A 21,931-nucleotide genomic window follows, 5' to 3' on the forward strand; every position below is an offset into this window, starting at 1 on the left:
GGGCAGTCTCTGGAGTCAGCGCTTTAAGCTCCAGATGCGCTCCAAGGCTTGTTCTAAGCCTGTTTTGATCACTTTTCTAATATAACGATACCTCTTCACATTCCCACTAATTAGACTTCGTAATCCCTCTGTTCTACTCTGTTTGACCTTTATCTTAAATTAAAATTTTTCTATGAGGTGGAAAAACAAAGCCCCTCAAACATGCTTGCAAAGACAAAAACCTATTAAAATGAATGATTGACATGCCTCACAGGGTGGGGGAGCAAAGGACTTCGCTTAGACCCCCACCCTGGGTCTAAGGATGTGCCCACCTGCTTGCCCAGGGTGGAGGGAGACCCCCATGCGTGCCCTTCAGCCAGCAACCTGGTAGGGAGGTTTAGGGGTGGTGTGGCAGTCACATGGGGGCCAATTTCACTTGTATTGTTTTCCCTAGAAAAGGACTTAAACTGCAAACATATGTCTCCAAAGCCATGTCCAGACCTTGTTTCCCTCCAGAATTCCTAAGACACTCTCAGCCCTGGCTTGGAATCTGAATGGATGCTGGGGTCTGACCAAGCGATGCCTTATGTGGTCCCTGTGTCACAGCCCCTGGAAGATGTTACAGTTTCAGCATCCTCAAGGAGGGTCCAGAGCCTTGAGGGTCCCAGAGAGGCTTTGGTGATGGGGTATGGTGGTGGTCTGAGCAGACAGGCGACCCTGAGCGATGCGAGGGAGGCCAGGGCAGACCTGCAGCTGTCTGTTCTTTGCCTGGCCAAAGTCTGTGTCCCTTGGCCCCAAGGGTTGCACCTTCCAGTATGGCTGTCACTTCCTGGGTGTCTGCACCTCACTCCAGCTTTCCAGTTGTCCCACCTCACACCAGCCCCCTCCCAGTGGCCCTGGAGCCTGGGTTATTTGCTGTTTTTTCAAGCTAGCACCACACCCTGGGACTGACTGCCAAGAAGGACCATTGTTCATGAGAATTCCTTGCGAGTTCCAGCTAACCCTTAGATGCACTGTTCTGGGGTTGGGCCCTGAATTAATCCTTGTCTTTTCCTAAGCTCTGCTCTTTCTGACTTATTCTTGCCTTCTCCCAACCTAGTCATCTCATCTTTCGTTCTTCAGAAAGCTTTGAGAGGCCAGCAGAAAGAAGTGTGGAGGTGAAGCCCTGCAGCAAAACCTCAAGTGGCTGCTTGACCTGGTCCCCAAAGCCCACCGGCCTCCGAGGAGGCAGGGAGGCCTGAGCATGGGCAAAGAAGGAGGCCAGGTAGCTTCAGAGGAGGGGCAGTGTGGAATGCCGTGGAATGAGTGGAGGTTAGGGGGTGGGGTGGGAATGAGAGGAAGGTTAAGGAGTGAAAACCAATCTCTCCACCCTCCCTCAATCCGCCCCCAGAATTGAGCTGATTAACCTGTAGAAATAGAGGCCCTGCCAAGCCCAACTTCCTTGTTTCCAGAAACCTTGGCACAGAGGCCCGTTTCTGGCAGAAGCCCGTCCTCATCAGGGGAACCAGCAGAGCAGCTGTTGTGATTTTCTTTTTCCTCTCATTTCTGGCAATCCCGAGTGGGACTGTTTACTTTTTTCTTCCCCTTTCCTTCCCCACCCTCCTGTAGCAGGGAGTTGGTTCTGGTTAATGTTGAAGATCATAACATGATTACCCCAAAGTCTCATGAAATTAAATCACTTTTCTTCAAAGAGAAAGGGGTGGGGAGGCGACCGTCTGGCTGGTAGGCCAGCGAGGGACGAGCGGATATTGAAAGCAGGCTGGCAGCGGCGCTTCACTCGGGAGGCCGGGCGAGGAGGAGGAGGTGGTGGTGATGGGGTAGGGTAGGCGGTGGGGGGGTGGGGTACAACTCCGCAAACGGTGGCCTGGAGGAGCCGGGTCTCCACCTGGGGCCCCAGCACCTGTCTCCTGAGCACAGGGGTCGAGGACAGGGGAGGCTGAAGGAGTGTGTGGGGTGGCTTGGAGGGCTGAAGCCGAGGGTGAGTCATCTAGGAAGATGTTGAACTCTTACAGCCAGCACCCACCCCTGTGAGGCTGCTCCGTCACCTCCTGTCCCGGGAGTTCATTAGATCAGGGCACAGACTCAAGGGTGGCTCTCCCACCGGAATAGCCTGGGAGGGAAAATTCTCAGTCTTCTCCAGGAAGGCATCGATGTCCGTGATAGGCCTGGGGCACGTGTGTGTCTCTCCCTGGGTTAGATTGTCACAGACTTGTGACATTTCGGGGGTGGAAGGGTGCTCTTGATGATCCAGCACCTGACCTGGCACTCAGTGCAGGAATCCCCTTCGTGTTAACCCCGACAGGAAACGTTCATCCCCTCCAGGGGCCGGTGTCTGCCCTCTCGCAGGGTCGGTTCTTGGAGAGAGATTCTGGGAATTACACCTGTTGGTTTGGAAGTGCCTTCTGGGAACACGGGCAGCAGTGGTCCAGCATGGTCAGGGATGGGCGCTAAGTAGATGCTTGGAAAGCCTTGCTGTGACCGCGGCTGTGGCTTGCTCTCCTCGTGGCAGCCTGCCGGGGTTCTCAGTTTTCCCTGGTGCACTGGGTCCAGCTCCCCCGCTCCCCACCCTGGCTATTTTCCTAAGCTGGTCCCCTCCCTGCCCTGCCAATTTTTCAACTGTCTTGCAAGGGAAACAGGGAAGAGGGAAATCATTTGGAAGTAGTACCTAGAAGACGCCTGATCTTGTTGCCAGGGGCCCAGCACCCTGGGCTCTCGGTTCGGGGACAGTGACCAGCATGAGAGGCCTAGGAATTGGTGGAAAGGTTGAATGAAGACTTGGGGAGATTGGTCTGCTGGCGCTGAGAGCCAGAGCGCAGCCACTTAGGCCTCAAAGGGAGCATCGGAGAGAAGGCAGCGGTGCTGGCCACTCGCGGCATTGACATTGAACCAGCGCGGGAAGGAAGGAGGCTGGCGAGGGTGGCGTGTGAGTTCAGCAGTTGCATTTTTCAGGAGGACTAGGGATGGGCCTCGGCCAGCTCGCTGGGGTTGGAGCTTGGGGCTGTGACTCATTCCCATCGGGGTCAGCGAGCGTCTCTCCGCGCGGCCTTGGGCTGAACCCCTCACCTGGCCGGCCTTCTCGAAAATGTGTGTCATTCCTTATGAGGGTGAGCCGTGGAGCGGGTGAGCGGCTGTGCGCATCAGTGGAAATTCATGTCCAGAGTTGGAAAAACAACTCCAAGTTCATGACTCGTTGGCCTCAGAGGTGTGACTGTTAGGAGGGAGCCGACTTTTTTGTTTTTCACCGAACAGACCCGAGCTGACAGGTCCAGAGACGTGTCCGGTCTACTGGAGTGGTCCCCTTGGGAGGAGATACACTTCTTCCACTGACCTGGAGCCCCGTTTACCAGCTCCACGGGGCATGGCCAGATTCGTGCCTGTATGGGCACAGATAGTTTTCATCCAAGAACAACATCACCCGAGCTTTATCCCTGAGCCCACTCACCAGATTTGGCACCCAGAGCTCAGGGCTGGACTTGAAAGTGTTGTCCAGACCCATGGGTTGAAGTCACCTGGATATTCAGAAACCCCAAGGACAGTGCCCCAAGACAAGTATTGGAGTAAATGAACAGTCCTCACTCTGCCACCCCCAACACCCAAGGGTCTGACTCAAAGGAGTGTGTGGTTGCAGAATGTTCTGGGTTGTTAAAAAGGCCTCGCTGTATTGTGGTCAGGCCTAGTGGGTTTGTGCACCAAGGCTCTCCCTGAGGGGCAGTGTTGCACAGTGATTAAGGACATGGGCTCCAGAGCCGGACAGCCTGAATTCAAATCCCAGGCCCATCCCTTAATGATGGTCATGACCTTGGGCAAGTTACCTACTTCTCTCTGTGCCTTAGTTTTCCCATCATGTAAAAATGAGGTTCTGTAAGAGATGCTTTTGAACTGTGGTGTTGGAGAAGACTCTTGAGAGTCCCTTGGACAGCATGAAGATCCAACCAGTCCATCCTAAAGGAAATCAACACTGAATATTTGTTGGAAAGACTGATGCTGAAGCTGAAGCTCCAATACTTTGGCCACCTGATGGGACGAGCCAACTCATTGGGAAAGACCTTGATGCTGGAAAACATTGAGGGCAGGAGGAGAAGGGGGCGATAGAGAATGAGATGGTTGGATGGCATCACTGACTTAATGGACATAAGTTTGAGCAAACTCCAGGAGATGGTGAAGGACAGGGAAGCCTGGCGTGATGCAGTTCATGAGGTTGCAAAGAGTCAGACACGACTGAGCAACTGAACCAGAAGAGTCTTACCTGGTTGGTATTAGGGTTAGTTGCCCTTAGTAGGTGATTTCCTTGGGTTGAAGTTAGAGAGGCCCCAAGGGCTAGGCCACCCCTCAACCCCAGAGTACCCCTCAAGGTGTTGCCAGCAAACCCTGGGGCCCCTGGAGGTATTTTAGAAACTGCTGGTTGGAGAGATGAAACAATCCCCAGGGTCACTCAGCTGGCCTTGCTTATGGGAGTTGACGGGAGAGCCTGACCCATGGATGACGCCTAGCCCCACTGTGTGCTTTGATCCTCTCAAGAGCCACCTCCTCTACGAATGAAAGGGGCCCTCGTGTCAAAATGGGGCGGACTCAGCCCTGGCGAGAAGTTTGCAGAGTCCCCTGATTGCCCCCCATGCACACACACTGGGGATTCCTTCCAGGTATAGTTATGGGAGGTATAGTGATGGGAATGCTGAGACATTTGTACTAGTTCACAGTTTCTCATCCTTCGACACGTCTAATAAATAAGAGTGAAAATGAATCACAGCAGTGTGTGTTTTGTGCTATTATTGGTGATTTAAGTGAATTTTTCAGTTTATTTTGACAATCAGTTATTTTCACCTCCTGTGTGACTTTTTCCACCACCTGCTGCCATCCAGGGCCGGGCTTTCCTGAGCTAGGGCTCAGGTGTCCTGGCTTCACATTGTCAGAGGTGCTTTCCTGCTAAGGAGGTGGGGGAGCTCCCCTGCACTTGTTCTGGGAGCTCCAGTGTGGACCCATCATATTTTCTTGAATGATGGTGATTTTGAGCACTCGAGTACCGAGTCCTGGTGTGGATCTCAGTGTTTCGCTCTCTGCATAGGAGTCAGATTTACGGAGAGGGGTGGCATTTTTGAAGCTGAAACCCTGGTCACACTGCTGCTTCTCCCCCTCTTCCCTGCAAATGTGCCCTGCTCTTTTCTGCTGCAGGTAATGGCAGACAGTTGGGTGAACAGAGGATCAGCTGTGTTATCATTTTCTTTCCTGTTTGGGGCATCTTGGAATGAACAAAGGGAGAGATGAGAGGAAAGACCTGATAACAGCTGGAGATAAATTGTCTCCAAAATGTGGGCAACCAGCCCCAGCTCTCCCGTTGGAAATGATGGAAAAATTTAAAAAAGAAAAGAACAGAAGTGGAAGAGATGATTTAGGTTTTGGCTGGGAAGGGGGACAAGGTTTGGGCTACATGTTGTTTAAGGAGCAGGCCCAGGAGAACCTAAGTTCAGATGCATTTGGGGTGACAGGGCGGGCATCCAGAGGCAACAGGATGTTGGAGGTGGAGCCCTGGGCTGGGAGAGACAGAAGACTTGGCTTCTGATTCAGGCCATACCATCAGCTCGTTGTAGCATTGTGAGCAGGTCACCTCAGCCTTCTAAGCATCAGTGGTCTCACCTGTAAGATGGAGATGATAATTCCCAGCTCCCTCCCAGGCAGGAGAAGACCAGATGAGCTCAGCCAGAGATGACACGCTTCATTTTTAAGGTGTCATGTGAATAATAATATCAATAATGATAATAGTAAAGATGATGTATCTGGTAGGCTTCCCAGGTGGCTCAGTGGTAAAGAACCCGCCTGTCAATGCAGGAGACATGGGTTTGATTCCTGGGTCAGAGAAGATCCCCTGGAGGAGGAAATGGCAACCTACTCCAGTATTCTTGCCTGGAAAATCCCATGAGGAGCCTGGCGGGCTGAAGTCCATTGGGTCAGAAGAGTCAGACAAGACTGAGCACACACTCACGATGCATGACGTGATCTGTTAGAAACAAAGGAGGGAATGTTTGGGAAGATGAGCTTAATGGCTAGTGAAATATCCAGGAAGATTGGAAAGATGGCAGAGGGATCATTGGTGGAAATTTAAGGCAGAAGGAATCATGTATAAACCACATGTTTCTCTGATCTTAGGGCATCCAAACCTCCCCCATACAGGAGAGAGGGTGTGACAAGTCTGCAGCCACCTGGCCACGAGCTGCCTGGCGGTCAGTATTTGTGGAGGCTTTCGGGTTCCTGGGCTCCATATGGGGAGTGTGAAAGTCATCCCAGGGAAGATGTTTTCAATAACAGGTTTTATTATCATTACTCAGCTCTGTGTGCCCATTCCCAGACAGTGGTCAGGCTCTCCTTGTCAACACTCAGTGTTCTGTTTGTTCTCTTGCCCTTGCCTCCCTTCCTGTTTTCCCATGAACCTTTCCTTGGGGGGTACATAGCAACCAACATAGGAGGTCTGGGGTACATTCAGGACTTCCCTGCAGCTCAGATGGCAAAGAATCTGCCTGCAAAGCAGAAGACCAGGGTTTGATCCCTGGGTTGGGAAGATCCCCTGGAGAAGGGAATGGCAACCCACTCTGGTATTCTTGCCTCGAAAGCCCCCATGGACAGAGGAGCCTAGAGAGCTACAGTCCATGGGGTGGCAAAGAGTGGGACATGACTAATCGACTACACACACAGACACACATGCACAGTACATCTGGCTGGAAAGAAATCATACATGTAGGGAAGCTCCCTGTGGCTTCTGTGGTTGTCTTGACTCCCCAGCATCCCCCGCCCCCTATGCTAGCCTCTGGCCCTGGAAGAGGAGACGCACCCCCACAAAGCAGAGCCTGGAATGGCAAAGCAGCTCCCAGAATCCTTTGTGCTGCTGGAAGCTAGGTCCTGATGGAAGGGCCTCCCCTGTAGACCCTCACCACTTCACTGGAGGGGTATAGTCCTGCTGGAGAACTGCAGGGTTGTCATCCTGGGGGAGGGGGACTGGGCTCCACCTACACCCCCCGCTACTCCGGCTGCCTCTACAGTGTCTGTGATGCTTCTTCCTGATCTCTGGGCTTGTTCCAAGGCCTCTGAAGAGCATCCTGCACGGTGAGGTTGGCTGGGGAGCATGGCTTCTCTCCACTGTGTTGGTGCTGGCAGGAGTAAGCAGTGTGTCTTTTTCTGTGAACCCCATCCCCTTCCCTCACACCTTCTGGCTGTTTCTGGGCAGTGAAAGAGTGGTTCCCCCAGGCAGCCATGACTCCTGGATCCAAACCAAGTGGCCCTGTGTGACCTCTTCGACCCCTTTGAGACTCCCCACACTTGGCCTGACAACCCAGGTCTCTCCTGCCATACCTGCTCAGGCTGTCTTTCTCTACCCACCCCCCACCCCCCAAGCATGGGTGTGTCCTGAGGTGAGCCCTGTTGTTGTGTTGTGTTAGTAGCTCAGTCATGTCTGACTCTCTGCAACTCCATGGACTGTAGCCCACCAGGCTCCTCTGTGCATGGGGATTCTCCAGACAAGAGTACTGGAGTAGGTTGCCATTCCCTTCTCCAGGGGATCTTCCTAACGCAGGAATTCAATCCAGATCTTTTGCACTGCAGGCAGATTCTTTATCATCTGAGCCACCAGGGAAGCCTGAGGTAAACCCTGCCTCCCACTTAACTGTCTTGTTTCAAAGACTCCATCTCTAGAGTTGAGACAGAAATGGTTCCAGATTATTCATCCATCTTCTAGTTTCTCTTCAGTTCATTTCAGTCACTCAGACTCTTTGCGACCCCATAGACTGCAGGAAGCCAGGCCTCCCTGTTCATCACCAACTGTCTGAGTCCACTCAAACTCATGTCCATTGAGTCAGTGATGCCATCTCATCCTCTGTCATCCCCTTCTCCTCCTGCCTTCAATCTTTCCCAGGATCAGAGTCTTTTCCAAGGAGTCAGTTCTTTGTGTCAGGTGGCCAAAGTATTGGAGTTTCAGCTTTAGCATCAGTCCTTCCAATGAATATTCAGAAATGATTTCCTTTAGGAGGGACTGGTTGAATCTCCTTGCGGCCCAAGGGACTCTCAAGAGTCTTCTCCAGTACCACAGTTCAAAAGCATCAATTCTTCGGCACTCAGCTTTCTTTATAGTCCAACTCTCACATCCATACATGACTACTGGAAAAATCATAGCCTTGACTAGATGGGCCTTTGTTGGCAAAGTAATATCTCTGCTTTTTAATATGCTGCCTAGTTTGGTCATAGCTTTCCTTCCAAAGAGCAGGCGTCTTTTAATTTCATAGCTGCAGTCACCATCTGCAGTGATGTTGGAGCCAAAAAAAAAAAGTCTGTCGCTGTTTCCATTGTTTCCTCATCTATTTGCCATGAAGTGATGGGACCAGATGCCATGGTCTTCGTTTTCTGAATGTTGAGCTTTAAGCCAACTTTTTCACTCTCCTCTTTCACTTTCATCAAGAGGCTCTTTAGTTCTTCTTCACTTTCTGCCTTAAGGGTGGTGTCATCTGCATATCTGAGGTTATTGATATTTCGCCCGGCAATCTTGATTCCACCTTGTGTTTCATCCAGCCTGGCATTTTGCGTGATGTACTCTGCATAGAAGTTAAATAAGCAGGGTGACAATATACAGCCTTTCCCCAGTCAGTTGTTCCATGTCCAGTTCTAACTGTTGCTTCTTGACCTGCATTCAGATTTCTCAGGAGGTAGGCAAGATGGTCTGGTATTCCCATCTCTTTAAGAATTTTCCACAGTTTGTTGTGATCCACACAAAAGCTTTGGCGTAGTCAATAAAGCAGAAGTAGATGTTTTTCTGGAACTCTCCTGCTTTTTCGATGATCCAACGGATGTTGGTAATCTGATCTCTGGTTCCTCTGCCTATTCTAAATCCAGCTTGAACATCTGGAAGTTCATGGTTCACGTACTGTTGAATCCTGGCTTGGAGAATTTTGAGCTTTACTTTGCTAGCATGTGAGATGAGTGCAGCTGTGCAGTAGTTTGAACATTCTTTGGCCTTGCCTTTCTTTGGGTTTGGAATGAAAACTGACCTTTTCCAATCCTGTGGCCACTGCTGAGTTTTCCAAATTTGTTGTCATATTGAGTGCAGCACTTTAATAGCATTATCTTTTAGGATTTGAAATGGCTCAAGTGAAATTCCATCACCTCCACTAGCTTTTTTCATTGGAGGTAAAGTCCAGTGCTGTAAAGAACAATATTACATAGGAACCTGGAATGTTAGGTCCATGAATCAAGGTTTTTATTGAAACATACAATATTGCTATCTCAAACTTGGAACATCTGAGATCTCATCCATAAACCAAAATGTACTTCCTCTATGGTCTTCTCTGTTTATGCTGTTGAGAGTCACCCAGGAATGCCATCTTGGTCTATGACCTCTCAAGCAATCTCCCTATCTTGTTGATTATCTTTTTGTAACGTCCTTCTGCACCTATTCCTCTCCTCTCACACTGCCAACACCCAAGCTCTGCTCACCTGGAGATGTGACTGCCCTTCCCCCGACTAGTCTCTTTCCCTGCCTGCCCCGATCCCATCAAATCCCACCAGCTCCACACCCACACTCTTGGTTATAAAGCATCTCCTTCCATCACGTCAGCGAGGAAGCAGACGTGCTGGCACCAAGTTCTAGGCTCAGCTTGCCTTTCTCAACGTTTTTACTCCTTTGGGGAGAAGATGAATGACAGGCCAGTTAAGTTATGAATGGCAGGAAGCCGGGGTGGGGGTGGGAAGGCCAGAGTTGGCTGGATAATCAAATAAGTCAGATAAACATTTAAATATTTGATTTTAACTTCAGACATGTAGATGTGCATCTGTCTGCCAAGCTTTTGATGCGGGGCCAAGGCATTTTCTTTGAGTGTGCGTCTGCTGGTTCTGTGTTCTTTCTTGCATGAACCTTGCCCGCGGTACATCATCTTCAGTTTCATTAAAGTGAAGTGATTCCTTAGAGAAGCTTGGGAAGTTATCTGGGTTCAGCATCTCCTGTTTTTTATAACCTCTCCCGGGTCCTTTCCATATAGCTCCTCCACAGCTCCGTTGACAGCCCTTCTTTTGAAAATTTAGCGGCTTACTTTTGTTGAGGCTTTCCAGTGGAGTTTTCATAGAAACAAGGGCTCTTCTCTGGCTGTTCTCAGTGGGATGAAAGCCTGCACATTTGGCCATTGAGAGCTCAACCACCATGAGCAGTGCTCACCTTGGACAGTGGTTGAAGGGCTGTACAGAGGGTGCAAAGTATAAGCTACGCTGGCGAGTGCACTGCGTCAAGATGGGTCAGAAGGGGTTTTCTGTTTTAAGTTTGGATGACTATCAACTGAGACAACCTAATCAGATGACAAATCTGGGATAGAAGTCTAAAGTCTTTGCCATAGGTCCAAAAAAATGAATGGCACCCTTACATTGTGATGAATACTTCCGTTATCTGGGAGACAGGATTTCAGTAGAATGAAAGGTTTATGTTGAGTCACCCATGGAATGTGGCTGCCCATGGAAGCTAATGCCATCTTCAGTCACTGACCATCTCCCCAGTTCCTGTCCATCCCTTCTTCTCCCTGTACAGCCATGTGGCCACGGGGATATTGTCCATGAGTTGTCTAATCCAATCTGGGCAACTTCATCCTTCTTTCTATGGATGTGATCCATCAATATACAGAATTTCTCTTGACTACAGGAATTGGTTCAGGAGCATACAGGTGGCCCAGTTTGGCTTAATGAGGCATGAGAACACATTGACTGAAGACATTTGTAAAATAAAGTACTACTGATTCTCCTATCCTCTTCTGGAGGAGATTCTGGAATCTCCTGTCCTTTTCTGGAGAGAGATTCCAGCCCTCTCTCTTACGTTGGAAGGTGTGGTGTGTGGATGCTAAGCCTAGAATGGCTGCACCCTTTTTGCCACCAGAGAGAAACCCACCCAGGGATGATACTGATGTCACAAAGGTCAAAGGAACAGATGGAGGAAAAGTCCTTGATGACATCCCTGAATGAGACCAGATCTACCCCACAGCCTTTCGGTTACATGGACCCATAGCATTCTCTTAAGCCTTTTGAGTTCAGTTTTCTGTTACTTGGCACGTGGAGAATCTCAGCTGCCATGGAGATGAGAGCCCTTGCTTCCTATGGGGGTGACATGTATGTGTGGAATACTTCATTGGCTTCTGTGCCATGGTCTTTTTGAGGCACGTTGAGGAACTGCAGAGTGGCTGATACAGAGCTCTAGGCTGGGGAAGGGGTGTGGAATCCAGGTTTAAAGAACACATACACGAGTGGTGACAGTCCACTTTTATGTGTAGATTGCTAACAGCACTTCTTTAAATGGAAAGCTCACTGCATACATTTTTTTGAAAGGGTAAGGTTTTATAGCAACATGGAATTGTTAGCGTTTTGGGAGCACCTGTGTTGCACGAGATGAGATGTACTTGTGCCTTCTGTGATCGTGCCGGGAATAGCAAGAGAACATTTCCACAAAGGCACAGGATGATTCGAATGAGAAGAAACTGTTTTGTCTCGTCATTTTGTGGGAGGGGAAGCCCAAACCCCAAACTGTCATCATTTTAGTGTGGAAACAGCCACTGGAGTGTTGCTTTCACAAGGTGCTATCACAGGCTGGCCCTTGAGGGAGCGGGGAGTTCCGGAGATTTCCGTCTGGGGAGCAGCATCCCTGGACCACTGAATCCTCTTCCTGCCATGAAACAGACTGTCGGTAGGAAGAGACTTTCTTCTTTTTAAAAATATGCATTTATTTGGCTGAGCCGAGTCTTTAGTTGCGGAACGTGGGATCTTTGATCTTCATTGTGGCACGTGGGATCTTTCGTGGCAGGCCTGGGAACTCTTAGTTGCAGCACGTGGAATCCAGTTCTCTGACCAGGGATTGAACTCAGGCCCCCTCCACTGGGAACTTGCAGTCTCAGTCACTGGACCACCAGGGACGTTCTGGTGGAAGGAGACTTCTAAATGTCCTGCAGCTCATTCCCCAGGATTCCTGTGGGCGTCTGTGGCTTTGGTCTTATTCTTTGCACATTAATGCTTCCTTCTAATACTTAGAGCAGCGTGGCTGCTTGTACCAGGGTGCTGTGGAAACATGCGAGAGGGAAGAGCTGTGTGACCCTCACACATAGTTGTGTGCTCCAAAGGGAGCTGCTGGGTACTTCCCTGATGGTCCAGTGATTAAGAATCCGCCTGGCAATGCAGGGAATGTGTGTTTGATCCCTGGTTGGGGAATGAAGATCCCACATGCCACGGAGCAACTAAGTCCGTGTGCCGTAACTAAAGATCCCACATGATGCAACAAAGCCCACGTGCCACAAATGAGCGCTGAGGCAGCCAAATAGATAAATAAATAATTTTTTAAAAAAGAGCTGCCATTTGGGCTGTGTTCAGTCAACAAATAGGTGTGGAGTGCCTACTCTCTGTTCCAGGTACTGGGGAGTCAGCAGTGAAAAACCAGACAAGCTCAGTCCTTGGGAACTTACATTCTAGTGGGGAGACAGTGGTACCCACTAGGGAAGAACTGTCAGCTCTTCTAACCACTCTCTTTCCTGGGTCTCACTGATACCAAATATGGGGTATCCAAGTCAGGGCTCCTTGTAAGAATCTTCCAGATGGCTTTTTGCATTTAGTGATAGAGCCTGGACTTCCCTGGTGGCCCAGATGGTAAAGAATCTGCCTGTAGTGCAGGAGACCCGGGTTCAATCCCTGCGTTGGGAAGCTCCCCTGGAGAAGGAAATGGCAACCCACTCCAGTGTTCTTGCCTGGAGAATTCCATGGACAGAGGGACCTGGTGGGCTACAGTCCACGGGGTTGCAAAAAGCCAGACACGACTGAGCGATTAACATTTTCACTAGAGCCTACATAAGATGGATTTCTGCTGTTTATTAAAACCACTTCATAAAAACCAGGTAGCATCCCATTTGTGTTCATTTAAAAGATCACTCTTTTTCTTATTCTTTTTATGAGGGCTATTTGTATTTTTTTAATGTACAAGAGAAAGTAGGTGTAGGGAGATAAGTCGTCATGGTACCTCCATAAACAAGCTTTAAAATCATTCGGTTACTACTTCTGGAGCATTTATCTCATGCTAGTCTCTGCCCTAAGTGGTGGGGATACAGTGGAGACCACCATATGGGTCCTGCCCTCGAGGGAGTGACACTGTAGCGGGGCATGCACACCAGTGGTTCCAGGAGGGGGTGGTCAGTGTTACAGGAGGGTTAGAACAGGCGCTGAGGAAGTAGGAAGAAGAGGCACCTGGCCCAGATGTGTGGGGCAGGATCAGGGGAGACTTCCTGGAGGAAGTGAAAGCATCTTGAAACAGAACATCGCCATCGCTGTCACCATCATCACATCACTGTCAGCATCACCAGCATCACCATCATTGTCTATCACCATCACCATGGTAGCTGGCATTCATTGGTTACCCCCTGTGTGCCTGGCACTGTGCTCTTTGCATGCATTGTCCCATTTTGTGCCTAACATCACGCTTGAAAGTTATTATTCTCACTTAAGAGGTGAAGAAAACGAGGCCCATGCAAGTTAGGCAGTTTGATCACAGTAAGTTTGTCAGTTTCAGGCTCAGGCTGTCTGCCTTGGGGCCTCATCTTACCATCCGTGCTCGGAGGACGAGTGGGCGTTGGCCAGGTGGGGAGCATTCCGGGGAGGGGGGTCCGTGGCATGGTGCAGAGGTGACAGAGAGCTGGGGTCAGTGAGGGCCCACAGAAACTCTTAGGTGGCTGGCTGAGAGATGGGGCTGGATGAATGGCAGGGTCCAGTCCCCAAGCCCTTCTTGGCCGTGTCTGGTGTTTGGACTTTGTCCAATGCCATCAGGAGGAAGATACTGAAGAATTTTAAACAAGAGGGAGCCACAGCTGGTTTTGTAAAGCTGTGGAAGGACCACCCTGGTCACAAAGTGGAGGATGGGGAGACTGGGGCAGGGGCTGTCTGAAGTCACCTACCTCCCACACATGAGAGTCCTGGGGCTGGAAAAAGGGGGTCACCCTCTGAGCAGGTGGTCATTCTCAGAGTCCCTCTGGGCATCCTTCCCCTTGCTGGGGAGGCCCAGTCACCACTTTCCTTCCTCGGGGCAGTGACCCCCTCCCTCTGTGTGGGGCTCTGGGCCGGTGCCCGTTTGCCCAATAAAGTTTCCAATGGATTCATCTGATGCAGGAAGCCATAGTGCTGGCCTTTTATGTCACTTCTTCATGAAGGCTGAGGAAAGGGTCCACATTGAGCCAGACTTATGCTTCCTATAGCGCTGACAGTTTTGAGGATGGGGAATAGTAGGGTTTAGAGCCGAGATCTCCCAAGCTGCTCCTATGCCGTGGTCTCTTGACCCTCGAACCTGGTCCAGGGACAGGGCAGTCCATCAGATCCACTCCTCTCAAGGCTGAAGAGTCTGGCTCAGAAGCAGCCAGAGGAGTCCCCGAGGTCCCAGGTAATAAGAACACTCTTTGGGCATCCTGCCCCAGGGAATGCACCTTCTGCCCAGGAGCAGGAGTAGCAGCCCCAGATGCACCAGGAGGCTACACGAAGCCCCTTTTCCCTTGCTCTTTGCCATTGTCCCCTCCTCCTCTGAGGTTGCAGCATGGCTTTGCCTCACTTTGTATGAACCCGGGAGGGGGTGTTGGGGCTGCCACGTCTGGAGTCCAGTGCGGCACAGCACACTGGGTGAGTGAGCAGGAACCCAGCTCCATCAGGCTGGCATCGTCCATGCTGAACAGTGGGAGGTAGGGGGAGAGGGGACAGCCAAAGGCTGAGCCGAGGGGGCCCCGCAGGCGCGCAGGTGGGTGTCCATCTGCAGGCCAGCCTCAAAAGCCACCTGTTCTACCACTTGAAACTCCCCATCATCCTGCCCTTGAAGATTTGGAGGGATCCCTAGTGAGTCGGGTTCATGAGTTCTGGGTCCAGACTGGCTATATTCCTGGCTTACTGGGAAATACTGGGCCAACCCTTCCACTCTCTGGGCCTCAGCCTCCCTTTTGAGAAACAAGGGGTTGTCTGTAGAAGTCCTCAGAGGCTCTCTGGAGATCCCAGCACCCCCATTTACCATGTAGGTAGGTGCCCCCAGACAGATGGGTGGACAGACTCCTGGTTGGACCCCTCTCTAACTTCTGGGGACGGGTGCCACATTTAAGGATGGAGACCTCAGGGTGGGCCTGGAAGCCTGGACCACATTCAGTGTCACAGATGGAGGCTTTTTCTGCTTCGGTTAACCCTCTTTGTGGGTTTTAGGTTTTCAGACCTGGCTGGCAGCTTGGCTGAGTCCTGGTGACTGTTTCCGAGGTGGCTGGGAGCAGAGTGGAGGACCTTGGGGTTGCAAATCTGTTCTGGTCCTTCCAAGAGTTTAAACGATCTCAAATCCAGAGAAACAACCTCTCTCCAGGTTCTGTGTGCCCAGCCGTCACAAAAACCCTCTCTCACACCTGTTCACCCTGCAGCGCGTGGTGCGTCTGAATTATTTTAAACGGTTGGGTTTACCAATTAATTTCTCCACAAGCCCCATGACTGGCTCCTGAGTGACCCCCCACCCCCGAATGGTGGTGACGGACATGGAGTCAGGGTGCCCGAGGCCAGGAGACAGGCTCTTCTCCATCGCAGAGGACTGAGAACCAGGCTTGAGGAGCCCGGTTTGCACTCCCCATTCTCTATCATTGAATGAACACATGTATTTTGGTTCCTCTCTGGTTTCTACGTTTTATGCCTTGATGAACACATTGCTGCAGCCAGTCCTGATGAGGGTTAACTCCTTGTCACTGTAATAAAATTTTCGTCTAAATCTTTCTCAGATGCTTCTCCTTCCGGTTCCCGGGTGGGTTGCATGCTGCTGATTGACCCTAAGTGTTAATCGCCCCCCTTTGAGAAGCCCTGCTGTGTCAGCCCCCTGCCTCAGCCACACCGGGATCCTTTCCCTCCACTCATCTCCAACGCCACAGGGACTGGAGATGGGGCCTGTGTGCATAGCTGTAAGCCACTCTCCTGTGATCGTCTTTTTCCAGTCGGGGGGTTTCATCTCCCTTTTAGGATCTGGCTCCTACCACCAGCCTCCTGCTGTTTCTGGTGAGCACTTGTTAGAATGGCCAAAGAGATTTTTTTTTTTTTTAAACACTAACAAAGTATCTGGACACAGCCACCAGTTACTAAGCAAAACTAATACTGCTCCCTTCTGTGCCGAGAAGTCCTACAGCCCATGTGCCGGCCCATCCTTTTGGGGCCTGGAGAGGAGATGGGCACTTGAGGACACGGCGGGGACAGGCCGGGGCACCAGGACCCAGTAGGGTCGTGAGCAGAGGATAGGGGTGACACCTGCCTCCTCCCAACTTCAGGCGCTGCTTTGTCTTCTCATGGGAACCTTGGGGCTGCTCCCCTGGGCTGACTTGATTTCTCTCAATTCCCCAAGCAGGGAAGGACTCACTGTGGGTCCCTGAGCAAGGAAGTCGCTTCACGTATCCGGCTGTTGATGAGCAGGAAGATGGGCCGATCTGGTGCTGGTTTATGAAGCCGGATGGTGTTCGAGGCAGCTGTTCTCGGGAACTTGCTGGGACTGGCTTCTTGCTGCCTGCCTTCTCCGACCATCTCTGCCCGGGGACAGAAACCAGGCCAAGTGCCTGGGGAACATTTAGCTTTTTGTTGTGAGGAGGGAAGAATTAGAAAGTCAAATGCTACTATGGACTGGGAGCCAAGAGAAGGGGGCAGGGAGGCTGGCGGGGCCTGGAGGAGGCTTGGGGCCACAACGGGGGTGGAGATGGGGGACGCTTGCCCATCTTTGGGGGAGGGTTGCTCATCCTGAGGCTGCTGCAGGAAAGGGGGCAGGGGTTCCCACTCTCTAGTGGGACCTCTCAGCCCCAGTCCAGCGGGGCAGGGCTGACTTCAGGGAGGAGGGTTTAGAAAAAACTCCAGCCCCAGCAGGGCACTGGATGCCAGGCAGAGGAGTCAGCGGTGCCAAATGAAAGGTCTCTGGAGTGTTGGTTATGTCTCACTTTCTATAATAACACCTCCTTTATTTGGCATTATCAGAGCGTGAGCTGTTCTTCCTAAGCGGTTTTTCTAAAGCACGGAAGCGCCTCCCCCAGACTTTGAAAGTTTAACTATTGGGTTGGCCACAAAGTTCATTCGGATTTTTCCATAAGCTGTACATCAAACTTTTTTATTTTTTAAAGAATTGTAAAATAGACATCACATAAAATTTACCGTCTTCCCTGTTTTGAAGTATGCTTTTCAGTAGTGTTGAGGACATTCACACTGCTCTGTAGCAGTCACCTCTGTCTCGCTCCAGAAGTTTTGTCATCCCCCCAAGCAGGAACTCTGTCCTCGTTAACACTCCCCATTCCCCTCCCCAGCCCCTGGCATCCACCACTCTCCTTTCTGTCTCTGTGAATTAGACCACTCTCGTAAGTAAATCACCAGCATATCTGTGTACATTGTAGTACCTGTACTTCTGTTTCATTTATTAACACGTTCAGTTTCCAAAGACAGGATTTTATATTCAAACACAAACTATTTCGTAACTTGCTTTTTTCAAACCTACTGCTATCTTGACTCTGGCTGCAGATGTTCATGATTTTAGCATTTTAGCACATGAATATGCCATGGAATCCAGCCAACTACCTGCTACCTTTCCCGTTTTCCCGTTACCAACAGTACATGTAATGCACAGTGGTGGTTGTTTAGTCACTACGTCGTGTCTGACTCTTTTGCAAACCCGTGGACTGTAGCCCTCCAGGCTCCTCTGTCCGTGGAGTTTCCCAGGCAGAAATACTGGAATGGGTTGCCATTTCCTCCTCCAGGGGATCTTCCTGATCCAGGGATCAAACCCAAGTCTCTTGCATTGACAGGCGGATTCTTTACCACTGAGCCACCGGGAAAGTGCATCCTTGGAGCCATACCTTTGTACATTTGTTTATTCTTCCTTTGGTATAGATTCTTACAACCACAGTTGGTGGGTTAGACGGTGTGCACATTGTTTAATCTTTTGGAGTCTTTTACTTGTACTGGCAAATTGCTTGTCAGATTTGTTTTGCTTAGTTGTTCATATTTTCATCAACAGCACCGAAGAGGTCTTCCCCATACCCTCACTGACGCTGAGTATCGTTGTTTAAAAATATCTTTGTCAATCTGAATGGTGAAAAACAGCATCTTGGTTTAAAAAGTGTGCATTTCTTTGAACATCTTTTATTTCTATGTCTGTTAGCCATTTGTGTTTCTTCTTTGGGGAAGTGCTTACTCATGGCTTTTGTGTATTTTTTCCATGGGGGATTAATATTGTCTTATTCATTTGTAAGAATCTTTGTATATCAAAAATGTAAATTGTTTGTTCTATCGATTGCAAACAGTTTTACTCCAGTTTGCCCGTTGGCTCTAAGTTTGGTTTTTGGTACTTGTGGATACTGAAAAAAAGCTTTTTATTTCCTTTTAGAGATATGTCTGTTTTCTTTTTAACTGCTGTCTTTGGTGTCGTTCTTCGCAACCTACTATGTTATAGATACTCATCTACATTTTAGTTTATTGTAGCACTTCTATAGCTTAATTTTTCACGTGGATTTAAAAAAAAATGTTTAATGGATTAAATGTTGAATCCATTCCTAAAATGATCAGATGTCTAATGTGAGTTAAAGAATCCAGCCTTACATTATCCCGACATTGTCCTTTTCCCGTTGGTTCAGTGTGCTGCCATTGTCATGTGTTAATTCTCGCATATTCTTCGTTCTGTTTCTGGACTTTTCTGTCCAATGATAGGAATCTATGTTCTTTTGCCAGTTCCACACTGTTTTAATATTTTAATTATTTTAGGGCATGGTTCCCGTGATTACAAAATTTCTTGGCTGTGCTCTTGCGTTTTATTTCCAAATGAACTTTAGAATGATTTGGTCAACTTGGGGAAAAAAATTCCTCTGTGATTCTGATTGAAATTGCATTAAGTTTATAGACGAATGCTGAGGGAATTGGCATCTTTGTAATACTGGGTCTCCTCTGGAACTTCAGTCTGTCTGTCAGCTGTTCACATAGTTTCCTCACATAGGTCCCTGCGCTTTTCTTAAATGTATCCTTGGGTATGGTGAATTGTTTGCAGGAAAGGTGAATGGTATCAATTTTCAGTTGTTTTCTAGCTGTTGGCAGTTGGTATATATAAAAAGATTGATTTTCATATGTTTATATAGTAATTAGTCTGTTCACTGAACAGAGGGTCTCTCTTCCTGGGTTTTATGGGTGAATCATCATGGCACCTATGGGCTGTAGCCTGCCAGGCTCCTCTGTCCATGGGGTTTCCCAGGCAAGAATACCAGAGTGGGTTGTCATTTCCTCCTCCAGGGGATCTTCCCAACCCAGGGAACGAACCAACACCTCCTGTGTTGTAGGTGGCTTCTTTACTACTGAGCGTCTTTTGTCTTTTGTCTCTGGCGTCTTTTGTCTCTTTCTTTACAGCATTTGTGCTGTTCAGTCTCTTTTCTTGTCTTGTTGCATTGGCTGCACTAGCCAAAACAACGTTAAATAGTAAGGATGACAACAGACGTCCTCGTCTTAATTCTGATATAAGTGGGAATGTCTCCTGTGTTTCAAATTTCTCTGCCTCTTTTGTGTTAAGTGCAACCTAATCTTTTGGTGTTTGAGAGGCATTGTTAGTAATATTTAAAAATCATCCTATAATAGTAATCTCCCCTGGGATCCATGGATCTTACGTATCTACCTGACTTGTGAGTCCCAAACTTCTGTTTTTCTTTGATCTTCTTTCTCTTTCTTTTGCTTTATTGACTTACTGAAACTTTCCTTGGATTTCTTCCCTTGTTCCCAAGCTGTCTGTTATCAATTATTTCTGCTGTCACTGGGTATACTTCCAAAAGTTATCCCTCGCCCCTTCTTTCTTTTTTTAAACCATTGTTTTAATTGAAGTCATAATCCATGAGCGTGGAAAACATTCCAAGCCCTGCATAAGTAAAAATTCAAAAGCAAAAATTTTAAACACTGCAGTAAAAAGTGTCTCCCTCTCATACCAAATGCTTATTCACTCCAAAAAAGGCAATGTTTTGTATCCTTGCAGATTGGTTTGATGCGTGTACCAGGAGATATATGAATACATATCTTTGTATTTTAAACACAAATAGAAGCACAGTATTCATACAGTTAAGTGCATGTTTTACTTAATATGTTGTGACAGTAATTCCAAATCAGCACATATGGATTCTTTATTATGCCATCAAATGCAGGTGATATAATTTATTTATATGGTCCCCGATGTACCTAGATTTTCCCAGTCTTTTGCTATACCAAAAACAGCTAGTGAACATCTGTAATAATATAAGCCTCTTCTCTCCTTTATTGATTTTCTGCTCCTAATCAACTTACTCTGACCTCATCAAGAAAGGAAATAGATGAACTATTCAACACTGAATGTAAACTGAGAATAAATAGGTTCTGAATGAGAGTCTAACAAGTCTGTCAAGCAAAGTGAATAGATCTTACATATTTTGTTTTGTTTATTTGGCTATGAAATGGATGTTTTACTCTTTTTTTTTTATTGTCACTTGCCATTGTTCACTTCTGAGTTTGCCAATTAAATGATTCCTCCCACTCCCATCCCCAAAGGTGAAGTTGATGCCACCTGGCCCGATGAGGATGTGACCTGCATCCACTATAGCTGTCCCTTATGTTCATTCAGTTTCATCAACATCGTGCGTGGGCAAGGCGAGCCTTATGTGGCCATGAAGTATCCCCAGCGATGCAGCTGGGTACCCTGGGAGGCACCTGTGCGGTTGAAGAGTTGTAATCACAGTGCGCTGAACTTGGAGGAGTGAGGGATGCAGGGGAAGCTGTGGAGTAGGTCCTAAAGGATGTGAGAAGAATCATTGCAGAGCATCCTACTTGATGCAGCAGGTACAAACAGACTCGGGTGGAGCCGGAGCATCAGGCAGGAGTCGCATCTATGAGGACCCTGGGGCAGGAAGATGTCTTCACAGGACCTGGGCTGGAGCAAGTCGGGAGATGATGCTGTGTGTTTCCAGCCACACCTGCACACGGAGAAAATAAGCAGCATCTATCACTGGGATGTGGACCAGGGAGGTTACCGAGATGCTGCTGAAGATCAAGGTCGTGGGGGAGATGAAGGTTTTCAGATTGATGAGCAGTTCTTCTCTCACTTTTCCATCTGGTGGGATAGCTTTTGTTGACCACTAATGCTCATTTCTTTCTTATTCTAAAAGCAATGAGTACTAATTGGAGAAATTTAAGAAAATACAGAAAAAAGAATCTGAAATCCTATTATCTAGAGGAAAAACAACATTTTGGCATATATTTTTCTGGTATTTCTTCCTATTCCTTTATACATGAATCTTTAAGTGGAATGGAATTATACATTCTGTTTTGTAGTTGGGGCTTTTTAATTGCTTCATTGGAAATATTTTCCATGTTAATAGATATTTTGTAAGATTATTTCAGTTCAGTTCAGTTCAGTCGCTCAGTCGTGTCCAACTCTTTGTGACCCCATGAATGGCAGCACGCCAGGCCTCCCTGTTCATCATCAACTCCCGGAGTTCACTCAAACTCATGTCCATCGAGTCATTGATGCCATTCAGCCATCTCATCCTCCGTCATCCCCTTCTCCTCCTGCCCCCAATCCCTCCCCGCATCAGAGTCTTTTCCAATGAGTCAACTCTTCGCATGAGGTGGCCAAAGTATTGGAGTTTCAGCTTTAGCATCAGTCCTTCCAATGAACACACAGGGCTGATCTCCTTTATGATGGACTGGTTGGACCTCCTTGCAGTCCAAGGGACTCTCAAGAGTCTTCTCCAACACCACAGTTCAAAAGCATCAATTCTTCGGCGCTCAGCTTTCTTCGCAGTCCAACTGTCACATCCATACATGACCACTGGAAAAACCATAGCCTTATTTCAGTAGTCTCATATAATCTTGCTTTGTGACAACCAGGTTTTCCCTTTCTTCCTTTCTTTGAAAAGATTCTACAGTGGATATCTTAGTTGTATAC

The 21,931-nt window shown here is 48.7% G+C and overlaps 1 protein-coding gene and 1 long non-coding RNA gene across 4 annotated transcripts in view; one reads left to right on the top strand and one right to left on the bottom strand.

Annotated features, from left to right (window-relative positions):
- The window catches only part of NTN1 (netrin 1), a 205,280-nt gene that overhangs the window by 54,624 nt on the left and 128,725 nt on the right, over positions 1 to 21,931 (top strand). The gene's annotated exons all lie outside the window — the stretch shown is intronic.
- On the bottom strand, positions 1,645 to 18,014 carry LOC132342974 (uncharacterized). Its single transcript, XR_009491595.1, has 2 exons — positions 16,370 to 18,014; positions 1,645 to 5,971 (listed from the first exon to the last, which is right to left on the bottom strand). It is a non-coding gene; the product is annotated as an uncharacterized lncRNA (long non-coding RNA).

The sequence above is a fragment of the Bos taurus genome, chromosome 19 (assembly GCF_002263795.3).
Source record: "Bos taurus isolate L1 Dominette 01449 registration number 42190680 breed Hereford chromosome 19, ARS-UCD2.0, whole genome shotgun sequence".
In the NCBI taxonomy this organism is placed as follows: Eukaryota; Metazoa; Chordata; class Mammalia; order Artiodactyla; family Bovidae; genus Bos; species Bos taurus.